General features: G+C 38.2%; 2 long non-coding RNA genes across 2 annotated transcripts in view; both read left to right on the top strand.

Annotated features, from left to right (window-relative positions):
* Positions 1–27,942, top strand: part of LOC117244799 — a 72,782-nt gene that overhangs the window by 7,447 nt on the left and 37,393 nt on the right. The gene's annotated exons all lie outside the window — the stretch shown is intronic.
* On the top strand, positions 12,378–24,740 carry LOC107208364. The gene is made up of 3 exons (XR_001523188.2): positions 12,378–12,792; positions 14,581–14,585; positions 24,731–24,740. It is a non-coding gene; the product is annotated as an uncharacterized LOC107208364 (long non-coding RNA).

The following is a 27,942-nucleotide window of genomic DNA, read 5'->3' as shown; positions in this document are numbered from 1 at the left end:
AGTAGAACCCGTTTGAGAGCGAGAATGATGGGTGATGAGTGGGGAGAGAGTGAAGAAGGGCACCGGTTGTTCCCTCTTAGGGAAGTACCGACGGCCCCGGGAGTGATCGGTTTTGTGAATGTACCCCTTAACTCTGGAGACGTAAGGGCATTTAAGAAAGAGATGGGGCGATTGTTGGATGATCCTTTTGGTGTGGCTGAGAGGTTAGACGAATTTTTAGGAAGTAGTATTTATACCTTTGACGATCTTATGGCAATCCTAAGGTCATTGTTTAATCAGGAGGAAAGAGAGATGATTAAACAAGCTGGTATCAGAGACTGGGACAGACACAATCCACAGGGGACGCCAGGCAACCAGAAATGGCCTAGCGTAAGCCTGAGCTGGAATGCACAAACGGAGGAAGGCAGACGGAACATGATAGATTTAAGGAACATAATTGTCCAAGGTATAAGAGAAGCGGTCCCTAGGGGCCAGAATATTAGTAAAGTTTTCGGAGAGTGTCAAGGGAAAGAGGAACCACCCACTGAATGTGTTGAAAGATTGCGGCGCAGCTTACAGATTTACTCTGGAACTGACCCGAACTCTCCTGTGGGGGAGATGTTGTTGAAAACGCAATTCGTTGCTAAATCTTGGGAGGACATTAGGATGTAATTAGAAAAGATCGAGGGATGGCAATATAAAAGCCTCCAGGAGCTCCTAAGAGAAGCTCAAAAAGTATACATGAGGAGGGAGGATGAGAAGCAGAAATTGCAGTCTAAAGTTTTAGTAGCTGCAGTAAAGGAGGTCCAGAAACAGGAGCAGGCGCAAGGTAAGTTTAAAACACTGCCCAGAAAACCCCGAGGTTCTCACCAGGCAGCCTCGGCCCCATGGAAAGGACCCCCTGAATGCTACTACTGTAAACAGGTAGGACACGTTCAGCAGAATTGCAGAAAAAGAATAAAAGACGAGAAAATTTTTCAGGAGGATTAGGGATGTCGGGGGCTGTGGGTATGGAGGAGCCCGCTGGGCCCGAGATACTGGCTCTCCCCTGGAGAGGAGATACTTCACTGTAAGAGCGACACAATGTTGCTCCCAGGGGTCTTTGAGTTAGTTATGTTAAACTGTTGTGTTTCATTGGTGTTCTCCCCTGTTGTCCCACCCCGATACAGGTATCTCGGGCTTCCCCCCGCCCCTCTCCTTCCCCATAAATATCCTGGGGTTTTTCTCTGTTCGGGAGATTCGCTGTTACTGGCACCCTTCACTGGAGCTCTGCCTAAATAAAGGCTTGTGCTTTGGTGGAACGCTGGACCAGCTATCTCGTCCCTGCTTCCTGTGTTGCCTGCCGCCACCGCTGCCGAACTGAGCCGAGCTGAGCTGAAATCACTCTACTATTACTGAGCTGAGTTGGAATCACTCAACTGCTTGAAGCTGCTCACACGCACTTCGGGCCAGCCTTTCTCAAGGCTGCTTCTAGAGAAGTCGCGGTGCTCCGGGCTTTCCGCCGCCGCGGCAGGGAGTTTTCTATTTGGAGACCAGAACATCCAAAGAGCCCTTGATAAAATTAAAAGTGAGCCCGCAACGACAAGGGGTAAATTTTCTTGTGGATACTGAGGCGGAGAGAAGTACCCTGTAGAAATTGCCGCACAGGTGTGTGGCTAGCAGAGAAAAGGTTTTTGTAATCGGTGCAAAGGGGGACCCCTTCAAAGTGCCTGTAATAAAGAATGTGGAAATAGAATCTGAAAATAAAATTTGCTTAGGGAATTTGCTATTAGTGGAAGAAGCAGATTACAATTTGTTGGGAAGGGACATGATTGTCACTTTAAGAATTAATATCATGATTAAAATCTCTGAATTGGTGGTAAAAATATTCAAGTTGACTCCTGAAAATGAGGAGAAAATAAACCCTGAAGTATGGCATTCAAAAGGAGAGATAGGAAAGCTAGATATCAAACCTATCAAAATAGAAATTCATAACCCTGAGGACCCCATAAGGGTTAAATAATATCCCATCCCGATGGAAGGGAAAAGGGGGTTGAAACAAGTAATTGATGACCTCCTAAAGGGAGGTACTTTAGAGCCTTGCATGTCTCAGCATAACACCCCCATCCTAGCTGTAAGGAAAGTGGATGGAAGTTTCCGATTAGTCCAGGACCTAAGAGCAGTAAACGCTAGGACCCGGACTAAGTTCCTGATGGTAGCCAACCCCTATACCTTGCTAAATAGACTCTCTCCTGAAGTTGTGTGGTACAGTGTGATTGACTTGAAAGATGCTTTCTGGACTTGTCCTCTGGATGAAAGGAGTAGAAATTATTTTGCATTTCAGTGGGAGGATCCAGATACAAACCGGAAGCAACAGCTAAGGTGGACGGTCCTCCCCCAGGGTTTCATAGAATCTCCGCACCTTTTCGGGCAAGCTTTAGAACAGTTGCTAACCCAATTTATCCTTGAGGATGGGACAAAGCTTTTGCAGTATGTAGATGACTTGTTAATAGCTGGACCGACTGAAGAAAGCATGAGGAAAGGTATGATTGCTTTGTTGAACTTTCTAGGAAAGAAAGGTTTGAAAGTCTCAAAATCCAAGCTGCAATTCACAGAGCCTGAAATAAAATATCTAAGACATTGGATTTCTCAGGGGAAACAGAAATTAGACTCTGAAAGGGTGGCAGGCATCCTTGCATTGCCTGCACCAAAAACAAAAAGGCAAATTAGACAAATTTTAGGGCTCTTGGGATATTGCAGGCAGTGGATTGAGAGTTTCAGTGAAAAAGTGAAGTTTTTGTATGAAAGATTGAACACTGACAGGCTGAAGTGGACTGAACAGGATGAGTCTAATTTCCAAAAAAATAATTGAAAAATGTACTTATGACTGCCCCCGTGCTGACTCTACCAGATACAAACAAAGAATTTCAGTTGTTTGTAGATGTGAGTGAACAAACAGCACAGGGAGTCCTGACCCAGGAGTGGGCAGGCAAGAGGAAGCCTATAGGGTTTCTCTCGAAAATCTTAGATCCTGTTAGTCGGGGTTAGCCTATGTGCTTACAGGCAATTGTGGCAATGGCTCTGTTGGTGGGAGAAGCAAAGACCATTCCTCGTTCTTCTCACCACTGACACTGCTGTCCAGACTGCAGAAAGGGGCTAGACACATTCATCTCGAGTGAAAAAAGTCGAGGATTGCAACACCTCTGAGTGGAAAGTCACCACCCTTCCGGGAGAGCTGAAAATTAAGCTTCAGTGTCACCACAAATGACCAGTGACGACCAGATAAGTTGCATCAATGCAAACTGTGATTGTTTTCCATTTATACATTTTAAGTGTGTTTATTGTAAAATAATTTGGGTAACCCACTGTTGGGGAGGGTACAGGCCTAAGGGATTGTGTACCGATTGTCTAACTAAAGAACAGGAGCTGACTAGCCGTTTCTTAGTACTTGTCACCCAGGCGGAGTTGTTAGAACTTGACTCTCCTGAGTGGTGCCTTATTTACCAAAAGAGAATAAGGGGAAAATTAGACGCCAAAGCAGAAGCACTAGCGATCAAGTGCCGAAAGATAGTAAAGGTACTGTGCAGGACAGATACAATTAAATTGTCTCGGTGGACTACTTTCAAGAGAAGGTATGCCATTAGGACTACAAGGGCCCCTGAAGAATATCCTTGCTGCCAAGAAGATGGTAGTCCCTGCTGTGTATTTTTATACGGGCGAAGGGCAAGGCAGAGGGATATGCCAGTGGGGAATCCTGATTGTCCTGGGTCTAGCTGTGTGCTTGACCAAGGGAATAATTCCCGAGATACCTCTGGGGGAGCGTCACCTGGGGAAGTGTGAGCAGTGGTTGACTGCCACAGATACCGGACTAATAATTGACTGTCCTCTGGGATGACAAAAAAGGGTTCTGCTGGTCTAACGGTACTCGGTATGGTCTCTGTGAATTGAAGGGGGAGGTCTGGTGTTACCACTCAGGGGCAGATCTTAAGGACGGGCAGTCAAAAACTCCTACCGGAGGAAAGACCAAAGCTTCCCACCTCATACGTAAGAGAGAAGCTGGAATACTTCCTCCAATCCCGACATGTGGCCAATGTAACAAAACTGTATAGATGGGAGGGAAAAGACAGTCTACTTTTCTAGCATACTACAAGGTCAACCCTTTATGTTATGAAAAAGTAAAATTAAAAACGTGTACTATGGGGGGGAAAATTGTACTGAGAAGGCAGAAATCTGAAACAAGAGGAAAAAGCATCCTTTGACAATGAACCGATAATACTTGATTTATTAAAAAGTGATGATCAAATTTGTTTGCAATTCAACAAAATATTCTGTTTAAGCTTTAGAGAAATTTGAAGAAAATGACCCTTTTCAAGGGTACTGTGGGGGCTCTCTAGGAGATTGGGAAGAGGACAAATATTGACAAAAAATCTCCGGTCCTCCCCATCCAGAATAAATAAGATAACACGAATTTTTAATGTGATAAATTATTAGGCGGGGGACTGCAATAAATATGGCATTGGATAAAAATTCGTGAAGGAGAATAGAGAATTATATGTTATATTTGTAATATTGTAAAAATACAAACTGTAAAACAAACCAGAAATTCCTTCCCGAGTTGAGCAGTAACGACCCTAGTCGATGCTTATCAGCCTGAGAGAAAAAGCAGGACACGGGCAATCAGGCTAAACAATGAGAGGAGCCAGGCTGAGATGCCCATCGGCTCCGCACCGGACCTGGACACTTCATCCTGAGAGCCCAACCAAAGATACAATCAGGAAGCACTCAGAACCTTTCACATGCGAAAGGACTCTGCCCAGTTGTCTATTGATTCAGTTCGATGGTTCCAGGAAATCCATTCAACCAACCATCTAGACTCTTTGTTGAACAGTGACTGCTCAGAGTTCGGCCTCAGGACACAAAATCCCTATAAAAACCCTGGACAGTCAACTCTCCTTCGTGGATTTGGGAAATCTATACCTCTGGGTACAGACCCCTGTCCACCCAGGGCTGCGCTGACTTATTTTATTGTGTTTTTTCTCTCGTTGCTCGTGATTGAAATTGTTTTATAATAAATCGCTTTTTTATATTAACACTATTTTGCCATTGCATTTATAACAAGTGTTTCCTTGATCCCAGAACTAAGTATTAAAAACAAGGGCACACAATCTGTATCTCAGACTCCAACAAGGGAGTAAACGAAACTCACACTATTTCAACACAATTTCACTATTACGTACAAATTTGGGAATTTGGCTTTTTCTTTGTAAATGCATCACAGGTGAAGGCAGTGCTAGATTACCTTAGCCATGAGGTTTGGCAGGATCCTCTCACCTGCTGTGTGCCCCTGAGGGCTTGAACCCCTCCAGGTGCACCATGCTTGAAAAACTTTGTAAGCTGCAAAACTTAAAAAATTTAAAAAAAAATATCCATCACACCCAGAAAACATGATGGAAATTTACACCTTGCTTACCCCCAGGAGCGTCAATGCTGGCAGCTACGTGAGGCTCCACACAGGTGACTCTGCCTGGGCCAGCGGATAGAGGAGAAGAAGGAGGAGCCCACCGGTCTGCTGGGGCTGGACACGGGCAGGGCAGCGGGAGAGAGAGCAGAGCACCGGGAAGGCGCCTCTGAGCACCTTCACATCTTTCAGCTCCCAACAATACATCTCTAATTCCCTGCTGCCACAAGAGATACTCCACGGAATCAGAGTTCATCTCTCCCACATGGTATGGGAGCCTACAGCTCCTCACAGGTGTGTACGGGCCTGCAGTGGGCACTGATGAGCTGAGTCACTTCAGCTGTGCCCACACCTGCTCAATGACACTGCAGGAGTGCCAATCCCCAAACCTGCCTGACCTCAGACTCCCCTAGAAACAAAACAATAGACCCATCTACTGTTGCAGTATGCATTTATTTTATGGTTCATAGTTCAATGTTAATGGTTTATTCCATTGTTCCCCTATGTTCTACCCCAAGCTGGTATATCCATAAGATGTATCCTCCCCTATGCTGCCCATCAATGTAACCCAACCCTTTATTTCCAAACCTTCCCTGCCTGTCACTGTAACCCTGCCCTTTGGGTACCACACCTTTGGAAATCCCCTAACCCTCAAGGCCCCCACTGGCCCATGTGACCTGTCCTCTTTTCCCCCCTCATCCTTATTGGTCCATGTATTGTAAACCCTGCCTTGTGCTCCTCTCCTGTTTATCCTTGATTGGTTAAAATTTTTACCACCCCTGGAAACCTCCCTGTATAAAAACCCATGCACAGAGGTGCTCAGGGTTCTTTGTCCCTGATCCCTTCAGCTTCAATAAACTCAGGGTGCTGAAATCCACACAGAGAGCCTCCTTCTTACTTTTTTGCCTTACCCCTGACACTTGTTCCCATAGAGCAAGTGACTCTAAAGGTTCAGCCTCTGGAGTTGCCTCTCCAAGGCTGTTCCCCACACCTGGCACAGGGATGCCGGTGTGCACAAAGAGATAGCCAGGGCTCCAGTGACCATATAAAGCTATGACAAATGTCTCCATATTTTAAATAACATCTTAGATAAAGCTGTCACTATAATGGTTGGAAAAGTTCCTGTTAAACATCATACTAGCAACTTGATGAAAATGAGAATGCATGGATAGAAAACCTTGTCTGACTTCAACAGCTCTGTAACTGGACCACAAAAAACAAATTTTGTTTGGTTCTCAGAGGTAGAAGAAAACTGCAAAGATAATTTGAGATAGTGCCACACTAGGAAGCCTCATTATGACTTTAATCATCTCTTACAGATACTAGGAATTTTAATTGTTATTTAGTAGGTCGTAAAACAGTTATTACTATGCTGTGGCAACAGTTGTAAGAAGTGTAACTGATACTCACTAAGAAGTTGGGAGTTTTGCTTTTTTTTCCAAAGTCTTCATTACATTTAAGTGAATCTCCTCAGCATGATTTTTTGGCACAAAGACAGCATGGGTAATTATTAATTGCTGTCATAACATACCTGAAATCTACAAAAGCATCTATTGTGGAAGTGCTCCTAATTTAACAGGACAGATATTTACTCAGGAAAGCTTGGTTGTAGTTAGTTTCCAATATTCCTAATTATGCAGTAAAATGTTTTTTGAACACACCAGAGTTTTGTCTTTGCTTTCCATGGAAAATGGATTTCACTGATAGTATTGGAAATAATAGTGAATTCTGACCAGTGACACTAAGGTTTGGCACCTGAAAAAGCACTTACAATCACTATCTGTTATTCAAAGCTGTTGTTTCATTTGGGAACGAGAAAGGCAATCAAAAAAACCATTTGGTTACAAGGAGTAAAAAAATACTACATGCCTTTTAAAGAAACTGATGTACAGTTTTGAGGAGTTTTTTTAATTACAGGACTAATTTTGTCCAACCAGGGAATGTATCCAAAATGTTACATGAACTTTCAGCACTGGAGATTGGGCTGTTTCTGTGTAGCTTTACTGTTATGAGGCAAGAGGGGACATATCACCCTCATCCCCAGAATGCTAGTCAGCTTTTAATTTCTGTCAAAAAAAGTTTTTTCCAGAAATTTACTGAGCCAGCAGTACTTGAGCTGGAGGCACTTGAATTATCCAATTTCCTATTAAAAGCAGGGAGCTTCACAGGTAAGCCTATTGAAACACTGAATATTTGCCCAGCATTATATACTGTTAAACACAGACATCATATACTGTGATTTGATCGGCACTTCACAATCTTTTAAAATTTGCCACTGTCCCCATCTTCACCTTGTGTCTTCCTCTTCTGTGTGAATAACATAAATGTTTCCCGTTTCAGTGTGTTTTAATAGCTTGATAAAAACTTTCTATAAAAAGAAATAATTAATGTTTCATTCTTAAAATAAAATGTGATGGATGAAAATTAGATGAGCAATTATATCTGACATTAACAAATAAATCTGCATGATATTCACTTGAAGCTTATATGATTTTTACAATGTTACATCAAATTATTAAGAAAAATTTCAGACTTAAATGAGTGTTAATGGAAGTACAGCTACAAAACTCTTACACCCACCATGTAGGGAATAATTTCAACTTAAACTCTTATTCCTCTTATTCAACTCCAACTTGAATTCTTATTCCTATATAAAATTGTGATGCATCAAAGAAATAGAAGTATCAGTGCTTTGGGGTTTTTTCCTTTTATGCTCCCTTAAATGATATAAGGCAGTATTTGTGAAAATCCTGGTATAACAGTCACCACAACATGATGCTCCCAATAAATAGCAAAACTATTACAAGAAGTAAGCAGCAAAGTCACACCTCCAAAACAATATGCTTTAATAGAGGCTTTAGATGAATCTGCCATTCCCTGACTGAAGCAGATAACAGGAAGAGTTAACAAAGCTGAGAGAAACTTGGAATTTTTATGCTGTGGACAATTCCAAGTTAGGACAAAGAAAGAAAATAATTTCAAATACACAAAAATAATAGATAGTAGTTAATAGATGTGGGGATTTTTCTTCCCCAAAACGTGAAAACTTTTAATACTGATAAACCAAACTTTTCCCCTTACAGGGATTGATATCTTTGGAATGATTTGTAAGAAAACAAAACCACTTACGCACATTCAAAGCATGCTGAACGTGAAAAGAAGGAACTTCCGGATTGATTATTAAATTCAGTGCTGGAACCTGAAAGCACACACTTTAAGTTAACACTAAAACATCCCATCTTGTTTATCCCACCAACTGAGGAAATCTGTTTGTTTCACAGAATGTAGATGAGAATTTTGACTGCTGTTTTACAGTCTTTATTTAAGAATAAAAGTGTGTATAAGATAAGATTTATCAGTAGGTGTGGTGGCCAGGCTGGGTCCGTTGTTCTGACCTGGGATGCCACGACTTTCCCAGAGAGAGCAGTCCCACAAGAGACAGCCTTTGGGCAGTCTCTGGAAACCTCTGACCACCAGGTAACCTCAGCAAGGGGCAGCCTGTGTCTGCAAGTGATTTCAGCTCTGCTTATGAGATTATCCGGGGACAACTCAGAGATAAAGAGACAGGAGTGTCGTGTGGCGATTCCACAGAGATAGCTTTTATGGTCCAGCAGCTCTGTGAAGGGTAGCCAGGGAGAGGGGCCCCCTCCTGAACTGGACAGAAGCTGGGCTTTTCATGGGGGAAAGCCAAGGTGATACCAGGGGGAAAACCAATGGGTTACAAAGGATCAACATAGTTACCCAAGCATGGTGGGATAGCTCACCATGACAAGAGAGGAGGGTTGAGATAAGCTTATCACAGCTCCCTCAGGGCACATTCCTCCCAAGGGAAAGCCTTGGCTGACTGACCTGACTCTGCAAGTAGGTCTTATAAACAAAACAACAAACAATAGCAGATGGTATACAATACTTGAGAGGAAAAACAAAGAGACTGCTAAGCCTCTAAAAATGGGGTAGAAATTTATTTCAGATACGTCTAAGGAAACATTTTATTACTTTTATAACTTCTGTGGGCTTTGTTCCATATATTCCTTATGCAACTCTCCTCTTCAAAATGTACTTCAAAGTCAGCTGGTTTAAATACACTAAGATGCTTTTTTTTCAAGAAGTCTTTTTTTCCTCCCTTTGCTTTAGCTCATTTTCTGCCTTCCTTGTCATCTTCTGTCAACTACCTGCTCTTCTAAACACTTCAGCTGACAGTTTATCATTCTTTGTTTATCTGTTCCAACAGCTATCAATAAAGGGATCTCTATTATCAAAATCTGCACAGCTAATTGCTGTGTTCTTTGTGCACATAAGTGGCACACAATTCCACATTTTAGCATGGACATCTTTCTTTATTGAGATGAAAACAGAGGTAAGTATTACATATGGTTCATATATGCTTTAAACACTGTGAGAGGCTTTCAGCCCATTGCTGCTTTAATCACCTATCACTCTGAAAATTATAATACCAGCAAGCTAGTAGAAAGAGCTGGAGAGCAAAACCAAAATTTTCACTCCTACTTTTGGATCACTCAGATAGAACTTTCCAGGTTTCTCCAGCCTCAGTGAGAGACAGAATTCCTGTACAACATAAGAACAAACTACTTTCCATTGCTCAAAATGCATGCTCAGAAATTAACATTCTCCTAGAATTCTGTCAGGAACTCTGTGACCCTTTAATTAAAGGATGATAAGATAGATGAAAATAAAGACATCTAAGACACTTTTTTTTACCATGTAAAGGTAAGATATTTTATATAAAATTGTGACTCTGCAAAAGGTCTTTTTTATATGTGTTCAAAGTCAAGAATTCTTCAATTTTTTTATATTTGAATATAATTCATACAAATCAGAAGGCTAAAAGAGGTATGACTTACATTAGAGTAACAAAACCAAAGTATTTTTAATAATCTATTACACAAACTGTACTTGAGAGTAGGACCAGAGGTAAACTGAAAATAGTACACTGTGCAAGTAGCAAAAGACCTTAGAGAGAAAATTAATAAGCAATTGCAAAGTTACATTTCCCAAATACTGTTTTGTATGTGGTAAAGGTATTCAAAAAATCCAGGTTCTATTATATATTTTGTATTTGAATGATGGGATTTTGCTCAAATTGAGAAGTTAATCTCTCCAAAGTGAACAGAGAGAGCTGTTTGACATGGCATATGCTAGCTCATTAGGAAGGTTTCTCCAGTTAAAAGTGGTAAGACCTTATTGAACTTTCTCTGCAAATGCTCTTCTAGTCCACTACTTGCCACTGAAAGAAGATGACAACAAGTCATCTCCACAGAAAAGGGAAAAATTTAATTGATCAGAATCACATTTACTTAGATTGTCAGATCTGGACCAACAGACAAGAAATGAAGGCTCCACAAAATAGAGGGGGAATAAAGATGTCAGAAGAAAAAGAAAGAAAAAAGAGAAAAAAAGGAGTAAGAAAACATGTTCTCAGTCATGCACATCTCAATTTAGTGTACAAATCTATGTAAATGTATTCAGAGAATAGAAACATAAAAAACTAAGAGAACAATTATGATGCTCAGACAAATTCAGAATTTCTAATATAGGGAAGGAGGGGTAGGCACAGACAGTCTCCACCTGACAAGTGTTCAGATGACACAGAGCCCAGAATAGCTGTTAAACTGCAGTCAAAACTGTTACCTCTAGGTAACTGGGTGAAATCCAGCAGGGAACAAAGGCAGAGGTATTCAAGTTTCAAGCATTCTTCTGAAGGAAGTTTCCAACTTCCTTCAGAAACATCACAGGACCATATTTTAGACTGAACCTCTTGTGCTTTACCATTGTATTTTTGCCTCACTGAAATATCCTTCTTCCTAGATTAATATTTTCTGCTTATCATTCATCCCAATGACAACCTAAATCACAGTCATCCGTAAATAATGTTTAATATTTGATGTAATTTAAAAATTCAAGTATAAATCACCTGCATAAATTAACTTCTGAAGTATCTTTTACAGCAATCTGTATTCGGCTGCAGATTTGTAGTCCTCTCTGCTTTCCCAGAGTTTCTTTATCCCAGTGTGCCATGATGATTAGTCATGTCAATTAGTGACATTGTCTTTGTGGGTAAATTCTTGGCATTTTCCTATAATGCACATTCTTCCACCTTAGTAATTTTTATTTCCTTTCAAGATCTCTCACTGACAATATCTCATTGTGCTCATTTATTTACTTAATTGGCATTCACATAACTTTCAGTACCGTGATCTATTCATGTTATTGATTTTTATTAGGCTGCATTGCTCTATCTGTTGTAAGCATTGATTTGAACACCTGGACACAACCTTGAAAGTTTTCAGTTTACAGACTACCAACTCCTTCCTGCATTTTCTTCCCACTAATTAAAAAATTTTCATTTTACTTTAATATAAAGACAACTGTCACAAGCCACAGGCCTTTACTGTTTCAATCACACTTCTAGCATTCCAACACCCATAAATATTGGTTTTCTAATGCACATTCTTTAAAACTTCAATTTGTTACTTTCTTGAATTACTTTGTTTTAATTTTCTACTCCAATTCACACCAAGTAATATCTCACTCCTTGAAAAAAGCCAGTAAATTTGCCAACTATCTGTCTTTTATGAGTCCACCCTCATCAAAATAACAGGAAAACTATGGAGTATTAGGAGTTTGGTGACTCTTTTTTTTCCTCTCCAGACCTGACTGAATAGCTATTGATATTTTTCCATCAATTTCATCTCCATAAAAAATGAATCATACATATACAAAAATGATGCATAGCTACTACAGGTTTGTGAAAAACGAAGTTCACTCCTGTAAAATTTTAAAACAGTTTAATAAAGACAATAAGAGACATAAAGTAAAGAATCACGGCTGGGTGCCTTGGCGCGCTGCCAAGAGCACACCTGGTATCTCAGGGATGCCCTTTTTATCCCATCCTTGCTGTGAGGGGCTAATGCATATTCATATATGTCCCCTCCCTAGTTACGCCTTCTTGGATCAATTTTTATTTTTTTGCTGGTCAGCATATATTTTGCTGATCATCATTATTCGGCATTATTTTGGAGTTTAGTTTTCTTTCTGCAGATGGTTATTGGCGACAAGGGCTTGGGCCCCCTTATCCTTCCTGTGAGGGTGGCTTTCCTCCCTGCCAGTGTCCTGGTACCGGCTTGTCGATAACAGTTTGCTCTCCATTTTCTGCTGCTGATAACAGCCTGTTTTCCACAGCTTGATCCTCCCATTGTTTATCTTGCCTTGTCCAGAGGAAACATATCCTTATCATTCAGGATTCCTATCTAAGCCTAAAGCTTGCTAAGAGAGAAAAGAATATAGTGAAAGCATATAATATATATTTATCAGAATAATTGTGAAAAGCCAATATTTACAACATGAATTCACAACAGGTTCGTGACAGATCAGGACACACATAGAAGGTTATCAGCTAATACCTAGGGGTAATTCTAACTCTGAAAACTGATACAAGCAATAAGTTAACGCTCCTATGCAAGAGAGCTATTTGTCTGCATCTGTCAAACTGCATAAGTATGGCAGCATTTTTTGATTTATTCATTAATTATCTTAGATCAGGTTAGAATCCTGAATTAAGATAGGATCATTGTTAAATGCACAAACAACCTGAAAGGACCAGAGAGTTAGTGCTACCAACAGTGATATAATTTAACCAAGTTCACCAGATCAGAAGAACCTTCTTTATCTTGAAAGCCCACATTAAGGAAAAGCTGCATATTACACTAAACTCTTGTAAAACAGTTAATATAAAATCTTCCAGTGCCATTTTAGATGTGCCTCAGAAAAGAGAATGACACTTGAAATTAAATGGCAGGTGTCTTAAGCTGTTATGCAAGATATAACCAAAAGTAAGTATTCTATTACTATCTGTTAAAACCAGGTGGGGCAGTGTTCTTTTTGTCTTCCATGACCCATCCTCCCTCCAGGGGATATCTTCTGTTAATGGACCATTAAGTCTCATTACATGACTGATAAAATTACATCATCCCACTGCAAGATGCTCCACCCAGGGGAGGAGCCAAGCATCTAAACCTGTATATCTCTAGAGACTCAAAACACCACAGCAACCTTTCTCCACTGAATTCCCAGAAGAAAGAGAATGAATCCATCTACACCACCAGACCTTCCGAAGAAAATTACTTCCTGCTATAGGATCATTACTTCAACAGAACCACATCTGTGACTCCAAGAAGACTGCAGTCACCATTTAGTTAGACTGCTATCAACACCCTAACAGAGTGTCAGGTTATATTCGGACTCTCAGCAGGCTGGGATTTTTTGTTTGGGTTTTTTTTGTTAGTTTTCTTTTTTTGTACTACTGCATTTTTATTTTAATTTTTATCTGATTTTCCTAGTAAAGGACTGTTATTCCTATTCCCATATCTTTGCCTGAAATCCCCTTAATTTCAAGATTATAATAATTCGGAGTAAGGAGGGTAGTTTACATTTTTCCATTTCAAAGGAAGTTTCTGCCTTCCTTAACAGACACTTGTCTTTTCAAACCAAGACAGCAAGGCTCTAAGAAAAAAATCCCTGTCTCTTACAAGCACTGAAAACCACTACTGCTTAACACAACATATCTGTTAAAACAACATAGGCTGTACTAAAGTTCACAGCACAACCTAATGTAACACCAGGGCATTCTCTTCCCCACTCTGATATAACACAAACAGAGCAAGTAACACTTAGAAAGAGAAGACCTTACAAGCTCACATAAATCTTTATTAGTGTATCCTTTGTATTCTGCCTCTTGTGACCCCACAACATAAGTGTTCACAGCCTTCCATTCAGTCAGTCAGGAAATCCTTCAGGAACTGCTTTGGTTTCTTGCTTTTTCTTTTCTCAGGAGAGACAAAAGCCAAGCACAAATGTGGATGTTCTGTGTAAGAATAAGAAAATGACAGACTTCTCTAGGCCACATGGAAACCTGCTAAAAATGAAATAACAAAACTAGACAGAAAGAACAGGTGAGAATCTTGAGCTGTGTAAAGCAAACAGGAGGAAGTTCAGCTTTGTCTCTGAAAAAAAGTGTGTGTTTTCAGCAGGTTAACAAATCCACTGAAAAGGCTTGGATGGGCTGCGATATCACTATCACATCAATCCTTGCAAACCTGAAAGGGCATTAGCACAGAGATGGATGAAAGAGCCTGTGCTATTTGCAGTTCCTGTGTTTGCTCCGCACAGCACTCCACAATCAAAGTATGATTTTGAAACAAAACATTTTAAGAATGCTATTTCATTTCTTTCTGCAGTCCACTCTCTGTATTACCTCAGGGACATGTCATCTGAAGATTATTTTCTAGTTGTCTTTGTTGTTGTTGCCAAAAGACAAAAGACAAAATAATGAAAACATGCTTTTCAATGATAGGAAAGATATTCTGTGAGGGCATTGAAGGCTCACCGGCCATTCATTGTTACTCTTTCTTTGCTTTAGGTTTTACAGCCCTTCTCAGGAAGTTGCATTTGAAAGCATTTTTAGAGATACTAAATGTGCTTATGAGAGTTTTACTTTATACAAAGTGAAGCCAAGAAGAAAACAGATTTTGGGGATTGTTTATCACGAACAACAGTATGACTGTGACCTTACCTAAATCTGGAAATTCTTACATCAATTGCATTGGATTTTGAATTAATCTCTAAGAAAACATTGATTCCGTTAGTGAGCTAAAAATAGACATACACTTCAAAAGATTTACTGGTTCCTTTTACACTGTTCACATGCTCAGATTCTACTACCTGTTTCTGTTTTTCTGTAATAGCTTGACTTTGGCGTGGATTCCCATAAGGTTATTAACTCATTCTCACTTTCTAACTCAACTGATGTAGAAAGCAATTAATTATTAAAACAATTCATTAGCTCACAATATATGAAGTGAAATAGTGGAAATTTTGCAATGATTGAGGGAGGGTTAGAAATTTTATCTGCTAAAATTTCTTTATGATAAGCCTCAAGTGTTATTAAATATCAGTGAAGTCTCTTTGGTAAAAATCAGTGCAGTCACACACACAAAAAAAAGCATTCTATTTTAAAGGCCATGCTGTAAAATATATTAAGCAGAACTCATGTTGTGACTGAGAGACCTACAGCACAAAACCAAAGAGAAAAATTCACCAACACTTGCTCACAAGTGACTGCGTTATCTGTAACCAAACCTGGTTAAACCCAGATCTATTTGCTGTGCTCCTGCCCTGGGACAGTTTCTAGTGCAGCAATTCGTCCACACTGGAGGAGTGGAGAATAAAAATGAAAGTGTGTATCACCTGCTCCAACTCTGTTTTAGCTATGCTGGCCTCATTAATTCCCACTTTATTAAGTAAAAATAGAATTAGATCACTGATCTTATATAGAACAAAGAAAATTTTCTATAGATTTGTTTCACTGGATTAATTTAGATCTTTAAAACATTATATTTTTCAGTAAAGTGATTCATGGAAGATTTGGAAATGAAGTTATGGGGAGGGTGAATGAAACCTTGAGATGCCAATTAAGTTCTCTGAACTCCACTGAGGTCATAGGGAATGCAGTGCAGGCTTAATCTTAACTCGGCCTGGCTCCACGATTATTTTTATCATTACCTATTCTCATCTTTTACATCTCTTAAAGAGGGTTGTCAGCTGCTGCATATATAGCAGTACTACATAAGCTGGTATAGGACAGAGGACATAATTCATTTAAATAAGTCCATTAATCCTTATACTTTGTCAGTTGGCATATTAAATGAGCTTGTATTCATTTTTTTCCTGTGTGAAGTAGGCATTTTAAAATCTTTCACTGTCAAACAAGCCTGTTACACAGCCAGTGCAATCTTTAATGCAGTTTATCAAACTTAATGTAATAGGATTCCTTGACACAGTACACCAATGAAGAAGTGAGGTTCATTTTCAGAATGCCGAAATAAAGCAAAGATTTGGTAGCTGATATTGTTCACACTTTCTGTAACGTATAGATATATGTACCTGCAACAATTTCTACAGCAGCCCACCGATTTTGTAAAATGCAATGAAAAAGCTTACTGTAAGACCTGTTAATCACTGAAAAGTCATCTTGCAAGCTTCAGCTGAGGTCCAGCGATTCAGATATGTGGCTATAAACGATATGACAGATGAGCCATAAAAGTAGTATTAGCAACTCCTGGATTTAGGTAAAATGGTGTATTATATATCATAACTAAGAAACTGGTATGTGAAAACAATTCTTTTGTGCAATGATATGCAACTGCTCTCAGTTTCCAGAGAAAATAAGATCTTTTTCAGCTCATACTGCAATAAAACCAAACAAACTATAATTCACAAATTGGTGGTTAAGGGTTTTTTTGGGGAGAGATTAAGAAGTATTACAGATCACTGTTACCAGTACAGCAAAACTTTAAATGTTCTGTGTGATAAATATTTATTGCAGGTTGTATGTCTATGAGACCTGAGACTGCACTTTTTCTATTTGCCAGATGCAATTACTCGCTATGTATTAAAGCACACAAACAAAGGCACAAAACCCATTTACCCAGTGTTAAGTATATTACTTTTGACAAACAAAAATGGAATGCCTGTCCAACCTCTTTCTTTCCCAAGCCCAGCATCTTCTATCTTATAACCTGAGAGTGTTATTAGAGAGATGCAAAGCCTTCAGGTGAAATTCCAGAGCACAGTTCTATCAACAGATATATTAAAATTTTAAAAGAACATAATATTACTTCAGTGTACACACTCACACAAGGATTCAGGATATTTCTCAAGTGTTGTTGTTAAAAAAGCAGAATTGCAGTGTTTTCATGGATATATTAACTTTTGCAAGAACAGACACATCGTTTTATAACGTTCCCATCAATAGAACTTTCCACTTGTAATACAACTCGTTAGGGAATGTGCAGGTTCATAAACCAGAATTTATTAAAAAAGGCAAGTGAAAAGCCACAAAGTATACAGGTGGTTCTTATATTTGTGCAGTATTTATAGTAAATCCCAGAAATACGAAGTAAAATAGGTCATAACAGAAGCAAGTTCTTCAAATACTGGACAAAACATGAGCAGATCCATCCACCCTTCCCCCTTTCTGCAAGGTATAAGCATGGATGATCTAACCAACAGCAAACAAAAAAAAGCTTCAAATTTTTTTTTTTTTCAAGAAACATTCCCATAGGAGAAAATGCAACTTTATCTTTTCTACCTGAAAATGAGAGAAACCAGTTTTTCCCCAGAGCAGCCTGACGATACAGCATTAGGCTGGGCCTTTAACAGTACAAGTGGAACCTGAATGTTCCCATCTCACCTGCCAGGTGAAAAACCAAAACACTAGCAAACACTGGCTCTCTGAAATAACTCTGCAAATCTAACTCACCCTACTTCACTCTTCTAGACATGGCCATTGAAACACAGAAGAAATTATTGGAGAAATTTCTTTTTCTCCAAACCCCAGACTTTTTCCAGAAAGGAAACATTTTTTTCCCCAATCAGCCTTCTTTGAGAACATAGGGAGCATGTTAGATATGAGGGAAAGTGCAATACGTTTTGAGAAAATTCACAGTTTTCTAACCTAGATAATGTCAGCAGAAATTTCTTTTTTTGCACTGTGTATTATCAAAGGCAACAAAAAAAATTTATTAAAAAAAGTAAACAACGAAAAATGTATTTTTGTAGAACATACAAGAAAAAAAATTTGGAAAGACAAGTAAAAATTTGGAGATGTTACAAATTTGTATTATGATATTGGCTTTCGCAGATGAATATTATATATTAAATACTTTATAGCTATGTATGTACCTTTTTCTTGCTAACAAGTTTTAAGTTTAAAAGAATTTCCTAGGTACAAGGCAAGGAAACCCCAGAGGGCAAGGACACTGGGGCCCAGGCTGTTATCAGGAGAACAATAGAAGCCAAACTGTTATCAGCGGAAGATATGAAGACCAGCTGCCCTCAGGAAAAGAATGAGGGGCCTGGATGGTTATCTGCCCTGACCATCTGCAGAAGAAAGGAAACCAAACTCCAAAATAATGCTGACCAGCTAGAATAATGCTGACCAGCAAAATAAATGCTGACCAGCAGAAAATAAAAATTGTACAAAAGCATGATCTAAGAAGGCAGAACCAGGGAAGGGGACGCTTTGAATATGCATTGAACCTTCATAGCAGGGGGGGATAAAAGGAGTGGTCCTGGGATACCAGGTGTGTTCCTGGCAACCCCGCCAGGGCACCCGGCCGTTTTAACCCTTTGCTTTATTTCTTTTGTCTCCTAATTGTCTTTTTATTTATATTAAATTCTTTTTATAATTTATTAAGTGAATCTCGTTTTTAAGAGATAAGAACCAAATGCCATTTCTAAATGTTTAAATTTTAATTGTGTCCACGATGTTGAAGTAAGCCTTTTCTTAAGATACATGACCCTAATTAATATAATTTAATAAGTCAGGGAAGAGGTTTGTTTTTTGTCAATCCTAGCTCTAAAGAATACACGCAGGAAAGCACATGCATGCAGGATCCTTAATAGAAAATAAGGACAAATAAAAAAAAAAGGCTATTCAGAATGCCTATAGTATATTTAATCCATCAAATTTATCTTATTTGTGTTTCTATGAGCCTGAAGGAGAAATACATAAATAGAATCTGCTGTGGGTGTGAGCTATATTAGCTGGTTCTACTCTTACCTCCATCTTTTCTTCATTTCTCTCTATGTATATGGGAAAAATGCAGCATTTTTCAGACTCATTCAGAAATCAACAGAAAAATTTGATGGTAGAACTGCCAAAATATCATGACTGGAATATATCACATGTCAGTGAATTTACTTTTTTTTTTTTTTTTTTTTTTTCATGAACGAGGAAAGAATCCAGAAGAAAAAAGAATTTAAAAATTTAAAGTATGTCACATCCTTCCTTTGAAAATGTCTTTTGGTCTCAGTGCTGACCACAGAGCAGCAAGGTGTCATTTATCATTCCTTCTGCAAAAAATACAGCCAACAAGTCTAACAAAGAAATGGGGTTTCAAAGTTTTAAGAAAAAAGTAAGCAGAGTTAATGAGAATATAATGTCCTTCAGGACTCCAGGAAAACAGAAACAGAAGCTTTTTAATCTTCTAGTTTAAAGTCTTTGAATTGTCCCTTTATTTATCTCTATATATTTTCATACAAAATGAAACAACTTGATGCTGGGAGATAGTACATGGAGTCTTGTTTTTATAGTCAGGGTGTTCTGCATCAAAACAAAGAAAACAAACAAAATAAAGAAAGAAAAGGTTTCCCAATAAACTGATAATTCATTTTATTAATTATTACAACAAAATAATAATAATAAAAATAATAAATAAATTTAAAAAATAATAAAGAAGTTCAGGACTCTTTAAGAAAAACCCATATCTCAATATTAATTACTAATACTAATAGATATGAAACATTTGCACTTAACTATGGATTAAAATGAAACTATTAATTCATTGCTTTTTATTTCACAGTAGAAATTATTTAGAATTATTTCTGTCATAAGCGATTCTTTGTTTCCTACAATTCTAACCAAAGACAGAATTAAATAATATTCTAAGGCATTTTTAAATTTCTTTCCCAATTTTGGATAAAACTACGTGGAAAATAATGTGGTTTTTTAGTAACCAGGAATTTTCAAATGAAATAAAATGAGCATGATGTGAATCCTGTGAAAGTTCATATTGTTCCCAATTAAAAATACTAGTTAGCCTATACAAAAAGAAAAATAAATCAGAACTTCACAGAAGATAGAGAAACAAGATGTTATCTTCTAGTTTTAATATCCATAAAACTAAACCATTGGCACCTCAGGTCTTAGTAGTAGCTCATAATTACATTTTCTTAATTTGTTGTTTTGTCCTCCAGTAGTGCCAAAGTAACTCAGCTGAACAAAAAGCAGAATTTATAAGGCAAGGCTTGTGAAGGAAGACTGGTGGTGCAATGGCTGACATCAGTCATTTATTTGTTACACAGACTCTGTTAAAGACAATCAGATTTCCCTTGTTCAGATTTCCCAGAAGACAAGGTGCCTTGGGTTAGAAATACGTTCTTCACCTGAAGATGGCTTTAGCACAGCAAGTTTCATTCCTGGAATTATCGGAGTAGAGCTAACTCCTGTGTTTGCTTTGATTGCTGCTGCTCTGGAGCCATTTCAGAAAAAGTGTACCTGCTTTACTAAAAATGGAGCTGGTTTGATTTTGGGATATTCTTGGGTTTCCCTATTTCATCAGTTTTTCAAGTGTTTATTCACTTAAATCTGAAGCATCTAGCATGTTTTCCACTCTAAGCTGGTTATTTCTCTTTTATATGATTTTCTTATCTAAATTAACAACAGCCTCTATATTATTTCCCTTAAAATTGGTCTACAACAGTGTCTCGGTTTTGGAGACAAATTTCAGGAGAAAACACCCTGGAATGAGTGTTTCCAATGAAGGGAAAGGGATTCAGTAACTCCCTTTTTTCTGCCAATGAGAGAAACTGATACTAGAGGCTGAAAGTGAAGAACTGTTTATCAACAAAAAATAGAGGGGGATGGGGGTGCCCTCAAGCTACAGAAAAGGATCGAATAAATGCTAAATATGAAGTCCCAGAAACTTACCCTCCACTCATACACACACCTACGCACAGCAGAACAAAAAGAAACTCAAAAATGCCCAGGGAAGAAAAAATAAACGGGCTCACCGTGTGGCCCAGAAAACAAAAAGGCAACTGGTCCCTTTTGTCTCTGGGAAGGGGAAGAGCAGCAGCTCGAAGCAGAGCAGATGAGAAACCTGCTGGTTTTCAACCTCTGGCGTTGTTTTTCCTCCTCACTGCAGGCGAAACTGGTGGATTTTGATATCCCCTCTTTGGCTGGCTTGGTCTTTCTCGGGGTTTGGACTGACCAGGGCCGCCCTACAGGCTCTCCGGACCGGAGAGAATAAAAAACAAAAACCAAAAAAAAAAAAAAACCCCAAAAGGGTTTGCCGGTGAACAGCCCACAGGCCAAGGGGAGGGGAAAAAAGAAAAAAAAAAAACCAACAACAAAACAACAAAAAACAAACAAACAAACAAAACCTCCCCCCCAAACATCCAAAAATACCCAACAGAAGCTTTTTGCCTAAACTGGCATATACAGGCAACGAAGTAACAATCCACGTTAATTCGCCGACCATGCCCGGAGAGGGAGATTGGAAACAGCCCACTCCCCGGGCTCCTGCTTTGCCACCAACTACCTCTTAAAGGTACCACAGGCATTTCTGAGCATAAAGCAGATGATCAGGGAATAAAGTTTCATCATGAACTCACCCCAAGACAAACAAATATCAACGGCTATTAACAATATAGAGAATCTCCTCTGAAGTTGGAGTCAGTTATTCTTTTCTAGTCCTGCATTTGGACTCATAGCATATTCCAAACAATAAATGAACTTCACGTTACCATTTGCAGCAGTCAGATATCAGATTCTATTTAAACACAGTAGAAAATGAAGTACAGTATCACAAGCTCAAAAAATAAGTAAATAAATAAATAAAAAAACAAATAAATAAATGGAGTAGTCACTGTATCTGAGCACTTCCTAGGAAACCATTATATAACTATATTACGTTACTGGATTGTAGTCAAGTTACGAAATAAAATGTATTTAATCCTAAAGCCCAATCAGGTTATCATACATAAACCAAAGAACATTAAGGGTATCTCAATATTCTCTCCTTGACACTTTTTCTTAATTAGACTCCTTTTTCACTACAATTCCAGAAAAGCACTCAAAGAAAATAATCATGATATTATGAGATGAGGGGACAGGGAAATTCTGCAAATAATTCCTTGAGATGGAGAGCAAAATGTGTTTCTGTCAAAATTATGTGTTTTCTCATGCAGTGCAAGCTTCCAAAGATGAGCTATACCCAGGAAGCATTAATGTGGAATTGAAAATACAGAAACTCCAGTAACTATGCACAACTCCCATGTGGCCTCTTGTCAAAATTTCTTGATGAATTTACAAAGTGCATCCAACTTGGATTTGTACTTTAGCCCTTGGAAAGGCCATTACATATATAATGGAAAACAATTCTCAAGTTTAACAAGCAGGAACACACTTGCAAAAAAACATAGCTAAATTTGACTGTATGTTTGTGTTATAAATGACTAATAGAGGGAAATGAGCTCATACTGGGAGAAAGATTGTGTCTGCCAGCTTTAACTCTAACATCAAGTGGGAACAATGACTGCAGCTCCTCTTTCCTGCTTTTCCAGGGTAACTCTTTAGAGACCTCTGATTGAAACCTTGATAAAGTCTACTAAAACCAGTCCTCATGGATTGCTTGTTTTCCTTAACATCACTGATTACATGTGTTTGCCTGCTCCTGAGCACCTCTCTCTCTTTCAGCACCAAAATCCCAAATCCACTCCTGACACACTCTGTTCTCTGGACCAGTTGTTTTGTACCAACACCTTTCAGCCCCCAGTTTTGGCAAAATGCCTCCTCAATCTTATGAAGTCTGTCATCACCCAACTGAAAAAAAACCTCAGCTTCAACAAAAATGCACTTACAAGTATTAGTTTTGCAGAAAAGGGTTTATGGATAATTTATGCATAATCTTAGTTCCAGTAGGAACTGTGTCTAATGTCACTGCACATATTACTTTTTTGCCTGGCTATTCTGTTTCTTTATTATTTTTCTGCTAAATCTTTGCCTCAGAAAATGTATCATGAAAAACTGAAAAGCATTTTTCTCTGTGAAAACATTGATGTAGCTTTAACCTTAGTTACCCTCCTAGGCTGGTGGTTAATTTCCCCTCTTCAAGCAAAGTACTTTTAATAGTGCATTTCTGCTAATTTTCTATTCCACCCAATTACATGATCTGTCCACATTTTGAGTCTTTCTCCAAAAATCTTTTTGGCTGCTAATGGAATTATTCATTAGAAGGAACAACATTTTCCAAATTACTATCTAATAATGTGTGCCCAAATGCATATTTAAACATACGCATTGTTGACCTGATTTTTTCCCCCAATACCTACACAGTGAGGTAAAATGCTTTATCTAAAAAAAGAGAATCCAGCTCATTTTAAAACTTAGCAATTATTTTCATTGTATTCTCTTTAGTGTTCGTGGAAGAACAAATATTTGAAAAAGCATAGTAGCCTCAAAGAAAAGTACAATTTTGAGAGATGATGCATACTTTTCACAATTTAGTCAGTAAAGTCATAAAAACACTTGAAATAAGTTAACTCTTCTGAATTACAGGAGCAGATAAGATTCATGGAATATCTATGAGCAAAATTTCAGTTATAATAAGATACTTGGGATATCTATGAACAAAATCTCAGTTGCTTTTAATCTGTTCTTTTTCACTAGCAATTTATGTGGAAACCTATGTCAAATTGCCTATAACCTTCTGTTTTGGTGGGGATAAATAAATTTAACTTGTATTTCAGAAAGGTTTATCTTCTTATTTGCAACAGAGGCTTGATCCTGTTGTAATGGGATACTAAAGCCAAATTGAGATGAGTGGAATGGATGGGCTTGCTCCAGGTACACACCTGCTGGAAACTGTTGGTAAAGACTGACAAAAATGCACAGATTTAAAAAAAAACCCAACAAAACAAAAGGAACAAGTAATTGGAAAATCAATTTGATATGATCTTCCCTCTTCTTGTCACCCATGAAAACATTTGCATCATTTTGGCTTACAGATACTTGGCTTGCTCTGGACTTTCAGATATAACAGTGGAAGAATAGCAAGAAGCAGGTATTAAAACTTTCAGAAGAAGCATGTAAAGAATTTAGGGAAAATTCAAAGGTTCTAAAACCCCTTGATTTTTATGTTCTGTAGAGTATGTCCTTTATCTCTGATTATAAGAAAGTGTGTTGCTGAAGCACCTTATGCAGGAGGTTTACAGAACAAACAGGGAAATCTGAGTTGATCACAAATATTCAAAATAAATATTCAAATAAAAATAAAAATTCTATATAGTTTGTTTGCTTTTGAGACATGCCCTGTATCAGAGGCACATTTGATTGAATCAAGAATTTTGGGTATAAGGTTCAGTTGGAAGTGTGTGCTGGTGAAAGAAACATTTGTCATTCCAGAATGACTTGTAAGTCAAGATGCCAATCATTAGAGGATAACAGATGTCTTCAGTTGTGTGCTGGCTCTTTATTTGAAATTTACTGTACTCCAAAGATAGCCAGGAATACCAAAAGATAACACTTCTTTATTGTGATGAACAATGCAGGTTTGCCCTAGTGAGCAGTTAGAGAACAAGAATGACCCAAGAAATAAGATTAGCAGAACTGAAAAGGACATGTCACATTCTCAGCAGTACAAATCCAACAGGAGGAACCACTTTGCTTACAAGCCTTTTATCTGCCGTGCCAAGGGCAGCAACAGTCTGGGTAAACAAAATTATTTGGTAAAGTTAAAAGCAAATGTAAAAAGACTAAAACAACTGAGAAAAAAGGAGAAAAAAATTAAAAATTTAAAAAAAAAACAACCAACCAACCAACCAACCAAAACAAAACCAAAACAAACCAAAACCAAACCAAAATCAAAACCAAAACAACCCAGGAGAACTTAACTGTACCTTAGACCATCTAATGAATATGGACTAAAATCAGAATACTGAAAACTAGGCTTAGATGAAGAAACCAATGATAGAATGTAATATTTTCCTTATCATACGCATCTTATTCTTAAAATTAGTAATTTGTACAAGGACTTATGACATGAATTGCATGAGAATAACTGAAACAAGAGCATTGAAGCACTACTTCCACTCCCTCTTTAGCTTCCAGATCACTGAAGATATTTTGGATATGTCTATAGGATAATCCTGGCCAGTGTTTGTCAGGATTTTATATGAAAAAGTTTTCTGTGTTAATTTTGTATTGTAACAGCTAACTTTTCCAGATACTCAGAATTATACAGCAGAACAGGAATATTACATATAAAATTCTTCCAACTATATGTGGATGTGGTCGAGAGGAAAATCCCTATTAGGAAGTTAGCACAAAATTCTGTCCAACACCTAGGATGTTACAGGAAAATTATTGCTTCAAAAAGCATTTATCATTATGTTTGTAATTCACAGAATAATGAACAAAAACCTGTTCTGTGCCTGAAAATACCACTCAATACCAGAGACAAAATTTTCTTCTGATATACATAATTTCCATGTTCATAAACTTGTGTTGTCTTAATCACGAGGTTCTAAATTAGTAATATTGATAACAGTAGTAAGCTTTCTCAACTAATTTCTGAAGCATAACAATACATTTTACATTTACACCCTGTTGCACTGTATTAGGAACAGCGAAGTGATGACACTGACTCTCTAGCCTTAGTTGCAAAAGAGAGCACTTTTTATTCTACCAGATCTTTTTTTATAGACAGTTCTGAGCAGGTCCGAAAAGGTAAAACTTTCAACTTTCATTGGTCATCAAACCAACACATCACCATCACTGGACAGTTAGGAACATCACCCCTTGACTGTTTCTTGCAAGTAAACAACAAGGAGACAAGCAACACCTGCAAAGGTTGTTTTCCTTCTCTTAATGATTGTTTGGATTCCTCCTTATTTCTCAGGCCATACTTTATCAGGCTAGTGTGAGAAAGTTATGTGACTTAGTTTCACACAGACACTGTGCTACCTGCCTGATTTCCTGCATTCAGCATCCATAATACCCAACTTTAAAATCATTCCCAAAAACGCTGTACAGGCCAACAAAAAGAATGTAAGGAACAAAGTAAAATTAAACTTTCAAGAAATGTTCCACATTTCAGATATTATTCTAAGAAAGATTATCCAACTAAGAACATATTTTTAAATTTAAAAAACCCCAACAACAACTTTAAAAAACAAGCAAAAGTATATCTTGGTACTAATTTTATACAAAACATAGGCATCCAAGATTTGGCATGAGTCAAAATCTTTTGAATATGAAAAAATCTTCTGAGTCTGAACTTTCAGCTGAGGGCTTACTAAGTGAGAGATCAAAATCAACAAACTTGATCCTATGGGATTGTTGAGGTATTAAAGCAGTACCTAAAAAATCACTAGAAAACTTATTTATTTCTTGCTGTGAGATATGGATTAGCACAAGAGCAAAACAGGCTTAAAACTTAAAAAGAATAAAGAAAGTTTATTAACAAAAACTACAAGAATAAGAAAACCATAATAAAACCTCCAGAAAACCTTTTTTTCCCCCACTACCCAACCATTCCCTTGTTCACATGACAACATAAAGACAAAAAAACTTTGGTGGTTAAAACAGTCCCAATTCTTGCTATAGTCCTTTCATCAGTCTTTGTAGAGAAACAGAAGTCTTCTGCTAATCTATGGAGTTTTTCACAAGAAAACTATTTCCTTTTTAGCTTTCTATTTCTCTCATGCCAGCTGCCCAGAAATTCTGCCATCAGTTCTCTCCTCCCATTTCACATCACTCTGAGGTGTGTTATGGGTTAAATGAGTCTAGGGATGTCATTTTTAAGGATGAGTTATTCAAAGGCAAAAGTTCTCTTCATCTGTTTTTGTGAACCTCTCTAGAAACAGAAGCTTTCTCTCTGCCTCTTAAAGGCCACAAATCTTCAACTATTACTTCTCCCCCTCTGTTCCAGCATCTCACAGGATCACAACCACTTCACCATTTGTTCAAAATCCACACTTTGAAACACTCCATTCCTCCCAATATACTCTGTCATGAATTAAAGGAGTCTTTTTCAGAACACTATTGTCCATCTCCATAGTTTTAACAGAAAAATATTTCAGCTTATTAAAGCATCTCCTTATTTTCTCTTCCCCCTCTAAAACTTAAGTCTTTTCCTCACTATCTTTGATGGTTTTATGGTCTCTTTACATGTTGATCACTCCCTCTCTCTCTTCCCCTCTCTCTGGCGAAAAAAGGATTAATCTACAAGTCTCATCCAGGTAGTAAAAGAGTTAAAGTCTTGCTCAAGCTGCAGATGTTCATGGTGTCAGGTTTCAGTTCAGCAGCAGAAACTGCAAACTGAGTCAGGCGGCCAGCTCCGCTTTTCTCCCCCGCCACGCTCTGCGGCCTTGTCTGGCCTGGAGGTGGGGTGGGGGGTGGGGAGGGGCTGAGCCAGAGGCTGTTACCTCTTCAGAAGCTGGAAACCAAAGAGAGACAGAAATTCTCAGGCTTACACCTTAAAGTAGGTGTTCACAGGTTGATCTCACTTTTCAATGGTCAAAACCACTGTCAGTTCTCAGAAATGGTTAGTTATTGGCTAGGAGAAAAAACTCCCATCAGCCTCCAGCAGCCTTGACTTCCTTAGTTCTCAAAGCCAGCCTTAAAGGCGCAAAACTTAATATATAACATAAACCAGGCATTTGGGAATACAGGTATCATAAAGTCACTCCAGGACAGGGCCCATTGATTGCACCAAGTTTGTTAAAATAGCCAAGAAACTTGGTTTTGCTACTCATCAAGATTGCACCTTTTCTGTGAATATAGCTTAGTTTAGCTCCCCAATAGAAACACTGCAAAAGCACTGAAATATTTCTGGAAGTTTCAAATGCCCAAACACTCAAAAACTAAAGTGGCTTTGGCCACC

This window comes from Parus major, chromosome 8 (assembly GCF_001522545.3).
Source record: "Parus major isolate Abel chromosome 8, Parus_major1.1, whole genome shotgun sequence".
In the NCBI taxonomy this organism is placed as follows: Eukaryota; Metazoa; Chordata; class Aves; order Passeriformes; family Paridae; genus Parus; species Parus major.
Note: the sequence above shows the minus strand (reverse complement) of the source record. Positions and strands in the feature narration are given on the sequence as shown.